Consider the following 10,489-nt stretch of genomic DNA (forward strand, 5'->3'; position numbering starts at 1 on the left):
GATGTTGGTTTTTGAATTCTTTTGTTGTGATAGCATGTTTCAAAGGAGGCTTTTCATTATAAAACTGAAAATATTTAGCATCTATAAATCCCATAACCTCTTGTCTTTATCAAACAAAACACCATGTTTTTATTGATCATGACTCATTGATCACTTTTTTTCTAGGTGAGCAAGTAATGCATACACCAGAAATTAAACAATATTGTTTATTTATCTTTAAAGGGGGGAAAACCAACAAACTATTATTAAAGACAGGTCAAAAAAAGTAAGAAAAACCTGGTAATAAACTTTAGCATTCATTATTCAATATAACATTCCTGAAGGGCATCAAACCTTATAGGTATAGAATGATCTGTCACACAAATAAACCTTAACCAAAATTATTTCAATATAGTATAATAGCAATACATTGAGGATTAAGACTCTTCAATGTGGATGTTGACAAGTGACAAAAGACTTTCCAGTTTCCACATAATTGAAAATATCTACCTATAAGTCATATTTGGGTATAGAAAACTTCTTCATTCATTATTAGTGACATTGAAAAGATGTAAGCCAACTTTTTATGGATCATTGTCCACTCCATGTCCAATTTGACTACTAAGTCCTGGCAATCCATAAACAATGCAAACAAGTTGTGGTCATTCTCATGCAAAGTAGGCTTAGGTGAACAAAATATTAATCCTTGAGGGTCTCATGGTAAACACTTTTGATGTTATATCAAATGAAATTATCACATCACTATCAGCTATAGCCGTTTTTGCATCTACCTTCTTCCCATACCAAAACATAACTCCATTAATAGTCATGGCATTGTGATGACAAAGAATTGCAAGGTTCACAAATTCTACCTCTTTCCATGACGTGCTTAAGGAATACACTTCCACTCAATAAAATCCTTCACACAAGTAAATTCTCATTTATACTTTCAAGTCTTGGGTAAAATTTGGCTCTGATATCATTTGTCAGGAAAGGCGCAAATAATTAGAGAGTAACTAATCCCTCAAAGTTAAGCTCATGAAATAGCTAAGCTTACCCAGGGGTACACTAAGACTCCAACATGCATGAGCTGGAGGGCATTTTGAAGAACGTCATCAATATCCTCCCTACCACCATCATAAAGTTTGTGTATGATTTTCCTTCCATCCAATCTCATTTTGGGCTTTAAATGTTGTGTAATAATGGGCTTTCATGTCTTAGGAAAAACTTGACTATAATACCATTTGTTAGAAAGTGCACAAATAATTAGTAGAAATAAATAGGATAAAAATAATTAGAAATTATGAAGAAATTAGAGAAAATAATAAAAGATGATGCAAGAAATTTAACGTGGGAAAACCCTCGATATAGAAGACAAAAAATCCACAGGCAATGAGCAACGAATTTCACTATAAAAAATGAAAATTACAATAATATTCTTTAATGGCATTAACAAGAATACTTGGAAAATAAAATTGGGAAAATTATTTAATATCAAAACATAAATGTAGGTCCCCATAGAGTAGACTTATTTATCAATAAGTCTCATAAAATTTTAAAACTACAATTAGGTCCCTTGGGACGTAAGTCTAATTTGAAATTAGACTTTAAAGAAAATAATACCTCTATTAAACATATATTACATCAGTCAAATAATTAATTTATAACTACTTCTTCAATAATTTACAATTATAATTTTAACTTTTTTTCAATTGTAACTTTATATGTATAATAGTTAAACAATTATGTGTTACTAACAAAGTTTAATACTAATTGTTGACAACTATTTTGTCAATAATTTATAACTATAAATTTAATTTTTTACAACTGTAGCTTCACATATTTAATAGTTAAACTGATCATAATTCTTGAAATATTTATAACTACAAAATTTATTTAGTTAAATGCAATGCTAAACCTCCCCCTATTATTTTTTATATAAGGGTTGAGGGGTGAAAATGAAATTTATTGTCATAGTATGCATGTGGTATATTACACAAGTGGTTTCGAGTCCACTAAGTATGGTCTAGGTAATTATAGTAACTTTTGGCATGTATATGGGGTTTTGGACACCCTTGCGTTATACAAAGTGTGAAAAGCTGAGAAAATATGTTTGAGTATCCATCTTCCTTGTATGAAATAATTTAAAAGTAAAACTCATGCCATTAGTTAGGTTATGAAAATAGTGATCTGTAAATACCAAGATTATCTCAATTGAACATTGAACGGAGAATTGAGGCATGTCAAAAGTTTGCCCCAGGGTGCTGTCACATGACAACAAAATACTGTCAAATTCAGTGTAGCACACCACAGTGCATTGCTATGTTTTTCACTGTTTTTCAATTAAATTTAAGTCTATTGACTACTAAATGGTATCCCATGCTTTTGTAATAATATTTTACTCTAATCTGAGTTTAATAAATGATGTTTAAATATTTTTTAAGTATGAAAACTTGGGATCCTATTCTTGCAATATTATAAATTTGGTAACCTAATTGGATTAGTCTGATAGTTACCATAATTTTTATAGTTAATGGTATATTAGTATGGGTGACCTTACAACTTAATATCATTTTTCAAGTTTTGAAAATTGATCTTTTGTTTGTGTTTGATATGTGATTGTGCATTACATATAGAGTTAGCAATATCATATTACACACATTGTTTTCTCTTATCTAGCTAGTGCCTACTCCCTTTTTCATTTTGCGATTACTTCTATCCTTAGAAATAGAGAATATGGCCGGTATGAGAACTAACACCGGTAAAGTTGTAATGTTTGCCTTAACATTACCAACATTCACCACAAAAATCACAACAAAATAATGATAATTAGGAGTTATAGATTACTCTTAAGCTCACAGTAAAATACAGAAGGGTTAAAACTAATAATCCTTTAAAATAATTAAGAATATTTGAGATCCAAAAAAACCCTTTAAATAAATAGTTTGAGTTAAAACTTAATAATTTATAAAGATATGGAAAGCATGGAAAAGTTTGGAAAGCAAAACACTTGAAAATAGGGCCAAAAATATCATTTTTATGTATTATGGTACATGTGTCGTGGCTCGTGATCTATGCGTCGCAGCATGTAGCATAGAGAGGTCAATTCAGCCTCTACACAGCGTGTCATGGCTTGTGCACAACATGCCACGGCACACATGTCCCTGTCATGATAGCTTTTTGAGATGAATTTCGAATACGCGCCATTTTCGCATCCAATATTCGATCGGAGTGGTTCAAATGCTCACGTGAAGCTTATTCAATAAAATAAATAATGGTATAAGTTTCATTATGATCCAACACCATATGAAAATTTTATACACTCAAATAAAAAATCAATTTTTAAAATGATTTTCAAGCATCCAAATACCCAAAACTCAAAATTTATACCATTAATCCATGTTGAAGCTTGAACCAAGTGTAATGGATTAATATACACTTAATTGACCATTTAAACACACAAAATCATACCAAATACAAAATTTGGTCACTTAATATTGGTTTCACCCAATATGGCAAAAAATACAAAATCACTATCTCACACACCATTTGGCTTCTATTGCCACATAATATATCACATATACATTATCACCACATATATACAACATTCCTTACACTTGTATTAGTATTTTAGTCTATCATTACAAAAATCACTACATATTCACCTCATATATAACATTAGGCTAAACTATAAAATAATATAGCATAATACAAGTGCAACTAATCAAAATGATATGCATTCCTAATTGGTAACATATAATATCATATCACTAAGTTCATGTAGACCACTCAAACAAAATCGGGCATTATTATTTATAATGTAGCAAATATGTTAATCCTTGCCCGATTCCTTCCCCTACTCAAACTCAACAGTAGAACTTGTAAAATAATAACTATGGGGGTGAGATAAAAATGTCAATAACTAAGATAATCTACAATATCGATTAACATGCTAAATTATAAACAAGTTTTAAAACATACACAACAAACACACCATATACAACTCACTACAATAAAATACATGATCGTTAATCACTCAATCCTTCAGTACTCCTGACAGAACTGGTAGGTTATTTTATAAAACCAAACTATATGTTTGGTCACCAAGCTCACCATTCATGGTAGGACTACTAGTTAAGGCATCTGAAACCACTTATGAACTATAGATTCCCCCTATTACGAGTAATTAGGGTGTTATTACTCTAACACCACATCCTATAGATGTTAAGGAGTATAGTATCCAACTCTACACCTTACTAGGTACTCAGGAGCATAACTCCAACATCGCACCCTTTTTAAGCACTAAGGAGAAATATAAGCTGCACCTAGCGTCCTCGAGGTGCCAGTAGTGCCATATGGACTTAAATTTCTACTAACTCCACTAGGGTGGCCTCCTACCTCTAACATGCCACATTTCACTATATATCTCCACTTGACCATGGATAACTACATTTTAAACAAACATAATGAATCTTACTACTTGCTTCAAAAACCATGAAATTTCACAATCAATACTCCACACATTTTCTAAAATATTTAACTTTTACAAAATTTATATATGTATATACAACCTATCACAAAAACAACTTGTGAATAGCTTATACAAGGTAATAAAAATTGTAAATTATCTAGTTACCTTAACCCTTTTCTTACTAAAAGGGTTACTTATGATACTAAATCTCTTCTTATGTCAAAGCAAGTTTTTTCACATCACAATTTACAACAACAAGTACTGTATGTTAATTTTCAATTAACACAAGCACTATTAGCTACCGATATCATTCCAATTCTCCCACTTCTCACTCATATTCTTAATAAAGAGGCTTGTCAAGATTATAATTTATTCACACAATCCCCTCAAAGCCTCCCTCTAACTCTATCACAATATAACACTTAATATCTCAAACTTATTACACTTTAAAACCCATAATCAAGTTAAGGCTTATTCTAACTTACATCAAACAACAACTAAGCTTCATATTACTACTTATTCAAGATTAAAAAACTTAAATCAAACCTTTAGAGTCACTTAAAGTCTTTAAAACGTACACTTATAGCTTAATCCATTTAAAGCAAATTTACTCACTTCACAAATCCAATGAAAATGAGATGTAGAGGTAGAAAAGAAATGTGAAAAAGTTACTCAAGAGTTTGAAGGCCCAATTTAGCTTCAAAATTCTCCTAAATTGAAGCCCTAGTAGTGCCTAAATCTTTCTCCTTCGAGTTCTAAGCTTTTCACAACCAAAATTGCTATTTTTTGATCATTTTCGCAATTTTGACTTGTCTGGATGTGCCATGTGCAAGCCACAGCTCACAATGTAATGAGCAAAAAGTCACTTTTGCTCTCCCCGATTTGATCAACTTTCTATCTTAACTTAATTTAGAGCTAAATATAACCCAAGAAGCCAATGAGCAACCTAAGAATATAATTAAATTAATTAATTATTTTTAACTAACTTATCCCTTATGCCCCGTTTGGTACGCTGGAAATGGAGACATGGAAATGGAAATGAAATTACAATTCACATTTTTTTTGTTTGGTATGCATGAAATGGATTTTCATGTGGAAATGAAATTCATCAAAATAGGTTGAATTGAATTCCATGATAAGACCCATGGAAATGAGATGGGTTCCATAGAAGTAAATTTTTTTGGACAAAAATAACCTTAGTTACGAAATTATTTAACAGATTTGCCCCTTCATCAATCATTGAAGTAAATCAAAAGTCTTTTTTAGTAAATATGCATATATTAAATAAAAAATATCATAATTAAAAAAAATTGATAGGGGTATTTTAGTAAATTAATTATATAATGCATATATTAAATAAAAAAGTATATCTTAATTTAAAAAAATAGATAGGGGTATTTTAGTAAATTGATTATATAAGTGCATATATTAAATAAAAATATATCATAATTAAAAAAAATTGACAGGGTATTTTAGTAAATTGATTATACAGATGCACATATTAAATAAAAAAGTATATCATAATTAAAAAAATTAGATAGGGGTATATTAGTAAATTGATTATATAAATGCATATATTAATTAAAAAATATATCATAATTTAAAAAATAGATAGGGGTATTTTAGTAAATTGATTATAGAAGTGCATATATTAAATAAAAATATATCATAATTAAAAAAATTGACAAGGTTATTTTAGTAAATTGATTATATAGATGCACATATTAAATAAAAAAGTATATCATAATTTAAAAAATAGATAAGGGTATTTTAGTAAATTGATTATATAAATGTATATATTATATAAAAAGTATATCATAATTAAAAAAATTGACAGGGGTATTTTAGTATATTGATTATATAAATGCATATATTAAATAAAAAGTATATCATAATTTCATGTACATACCAAACATACTTTTAAAACTCACTTCCACCTTCATTTTCATTTCCATATCTATATCCATTTCCATCAAAAATATTTTTAGGATACCAAACGAGGCATTAATTAGCAATTTATTCCAAATTTAAATTTTTTGGATGTTAAAAAAGTTTCAAAAAATGTGCAAAGATTGGAGCAAGGAGGTCCGATGAGTCAACATGTAATATCCTGAATTTTAACTTTGGAAATTTCTACCATTTATAAGGGTATTTTAGTCAAATTAAGTGAATTTTTAGTTAATAATGTTTTAAGGAGACTAATGTAGCTAATGAATTCTTAGATAGCCTTAACAAAGGGCTATATCAAAGTACGAGTAAGCCATGGCATGGAGAGATTCAAATTGAGTGTGGAGTTCTCTATGCCATGCATCGTAGTAGACGAGCCATGCGTTGCAGCGCATGTACAAATTTTTGCATTTATTAGATTGTGAAATCAGATGAAAAATAAGAAGTGGGATAGAAAGAATGCGAAGAGATGATGAGAGACAATGGGAAAGAAGACGCGAGATGTATGTACAAATTTTTGCATCGTCCATTGCGCGCAGCGTGAGGCATAGAGAGGGGGCGTTTCCCCTCTGTGTGGTCCGCCATGGCAGACAATGCACTACGTCGTAGGACACTTTGTTTTATGGCCAAAATATTTTATTTTTTATACTATAGCTTGATAAATTTCTTATGCTTCTATTAGCTTATTTAATTTGTTTTAAATTATAGTTTGAGCTCAAATGATCTTTTAAAAAGGGTTTTTCTCGGGATCATGACTTTCTCAAATATTCTTTAACCTTTGGGCTATGATGACCTTTTGCTTTAGGATTAGACTAATCCCAATTATTATAATGATGTTTTGTGTTTGGTGTTCTGTGTGTCTAGTAATGTCAGAGATGACGTTACACAACAATTAATAACGGTTGTGCTAGAGCAAAGAGAAGGGATGGAATGCCGCATCTTAGTTAAAAATATCTCACTCCTACAAAAATGAGCTTTAGTAACATGCATTTTGTAGTAGTAAATAAAACGCCATTAATTTCAAAGCCAAAATAGAAAGATGGTGTTTCTTATATCAAATATCATTGCTTATAAATTATTTTTTTTATTTACAATTTTAAGAAATAAAAAGAGGGGGTGTTTTTTTAAAATGAAATGCCACAATTTCTTATTAATCAACAATGAAGTGGCATTTCAGTAATTAAATGTCACTTCTCTACTTCGTTATTAATTAAGTATTTTTTTAATTAGATCATATATTATTTTATCATAATTATTTAATTACTATAAATATTACATATATATATATATTACTATTTAATAATTAAAAGCAGAAAGGTGGCATTTCCTATATTTGGAAATGTCACCTCTCTGATTTTAATTATTTAATAATTATATATTTTAATTACTAATTAAATATATTATTTATAACTTATTTAATAAGTATTTGTTAGTAATTAGAATTTTAATTTGTTTAATAAGTGTTAATAACTAATATATAATATTATTTATTATTTTTAAGTAAAGTCTAGAAATGCCACCTCTTTGATTTTAATTAGTTAATAATTATATATGTTAATTACTAGTTAATTAAATATAATTTATTTGATTAATATTTTTTATTAATATATACTATTATTTAATAATTAATAGAAAAAAGGTGGTGTTTTCAAAGTGAGGAAACGCCAACTCTCTCATTTTTAATTAAATTAGTATTTTTTATTTAATAAGTATTAATAATTAATATGTAATACTATTTATTATTTTTAAGTAAAGAAGTAGCATTTCCCCACGCTGAAAATGCCACCTTCTTGATTTTATCTATTTAATAATTATGTATGTTAATTACTAATTAAATAAATAAATCATAATTTATTTAATTAGTATTAGTTATTAATTAGTATTTTTATATGTTTAATAAGTATTAATAATTAATATATAATATTATTTATTATTTTTAAGTTGAAAGGTGGCAAATGAAAAAGCCACCTCTCTGATTTTAAGTATTTATTAATTATATATGATAACTACTAATAAAATTAATTATTTAATATTTGTTATTAAAATATATTATTATTTAATTGTTAAAAGAAGAGTGGTGGCATTTCTAAGGTGGGGAAATGAAACCCCTCTCATTTTTATTAAATTAATATTTTATTTTATTTAATAAATATTAATAACTAATATATAATAGTATTTATTATTTTTAAGTGGAGAGGTGTAGTTTTCTTACATTGAAAACATCACCTCTCTACCCAATTATAAAAGTAAAAGGGCATCATTATCAAGAAAATCTCACATCTCTGATTTTATCTGTTAATTACGAATTATTTATAATTTATTTAATTAATATTTTTTATTAATATATATTATTTAATAATTAAAAAACAGAATGGTGTCATCTCTTTTGTGGGAAACGCCACCTCTCAATTTTATTTAAATTAATATTTTAATTTATTCAATAAATATTAATAATTAATATATCATATTATTTATCATTTTTAAATAGAGAGGTGACATTTTTTCCTCTTTCATTTTAATTATTTAATTCTTATATATTTTAATTACTCATAAATATTAAGAAAATTATAATAAAATAAATATTTAAATTAGTATCAGTAATTAATATATATTATTAATTAATAATTAAAAAACAAGGTGGGGAAACGCCAGCACTCCTTATAAATATTCAATTAAGAATAAATAATTAAAAATACTAACAACTATAATTATAATATTTTGTTATTAATAAAATTTATATTGATTAAAATATAATATCATTAAGTAATATAATATTATTAAATAATTTTAAAAAATTAAATAAAGAGGTGTTAAAATGCATAAAATTTCCTAAATTTTAAAACAGTTGCATATAAAACTCTCATATTTAAAAGTTTAAAATTAACCTTCCTAAGTTTTAAATTTTCTTTTCAAAACCCCTTACTATTAATTATTTTTTTCCATAAGGGTTAAAATTTAATTTAACTAAAAAAACGTATAAGCTTCAACCACTTTTGTCAAAAGCATTTAATGTTTTTAGTCATTACTGTGTAAAAGAGGAAGTCTCTGCCGTAAAGCACTGTTCTATTGCCTAATCTACTGGAGAACCTCAAAAAAGCTTGAATATTCAAGGAAACACAAAGCAAGAACGGAACAGATCACAAGGAACCTCCAACAAAAAAATTTATGAATCTAATGAATCATTTATAATCCTCAACTATAAATAGACTCATTTATGAAATTTAAAGAGAGGAAAAAAAACGTGAACTAACAAGAACATTCTGCATTTATCTGAGAATTAAAGTTTACCTACCTTTTGTGTATCATTTATTGATAGAGAACTTCATTGATTATATATCTACTCTTAAAGAGAGTTTAAAAGCAATAATAGTTCATTCTTGAACTTACTCTATTTATCCTTGCTTTACATCTTCAAATTAGAGGAACTTAAGCTCAAGGAACTTAAAGAAATTTATCATTACCTTTGTAAGAGGGAGAGTTTCAAACTTATTGAGAAGTCTGTTAATGTACTGAGACAATCAATAGCTCAGATTAATCTTGGTAATATAATTAAAAATTTCAAGAGGTTCCTGGGGACTAGACGTAGACTCAAGTGATAGGAGTCGAATCAGGATAAATCACTTATGCCAAGCTTTATTCATCTAACTCGTTCTCTCATCTCACTTATCATTACTGCAATTCATTTAGCCCAATTCACCTTCTCTTGGGGCATTTACACTTCATTTCCTCTTTCGTTTCTTTTTTGTTTTGAGTTTAATTCACACTTTTATTTCTATAGATTCTCGATCACGTGTCACGACACCCGCCACATGCACCGTGACATATGATACACATAAAAATTTGCATGTTCGAGTGACTCGTGAGCCACAGCCATATGGCATAAAGCCATTCCTCCTTGTTTTTTCCCCTTTTCAAGGTTTGGGTGGCTCAACTCTACTCCGAACTCAATCCTAGAGCTGAAATCGCAATTCAAAACAACCATTAGCTCTCTGTAATCACACACTATATTAGTTCACTTGATTAACCTTTAACTTAGCTAATTAGCAATTAATTTTTTAGGATGTTTCAATGATTATACACTAATCTAATATG

The sequence above is a fragment of the Prosopis cineraria genome, unplaced genomic scaffold (assembly GCF_029017545.1).
Source record: "Prosopis cineraria cultivar Desert tree isolate PC_DT_omini unplaced genomic scaffold, ASM2901754v1 PC11, whole genome shotgun sequence".
Taxonomy (NCBI): Eukaryota; Viridiplantae; Streptophyta; class Magnoliopsida; order Fabales; family Fabaceae; genus Prosopis; species Prosopis cineraria.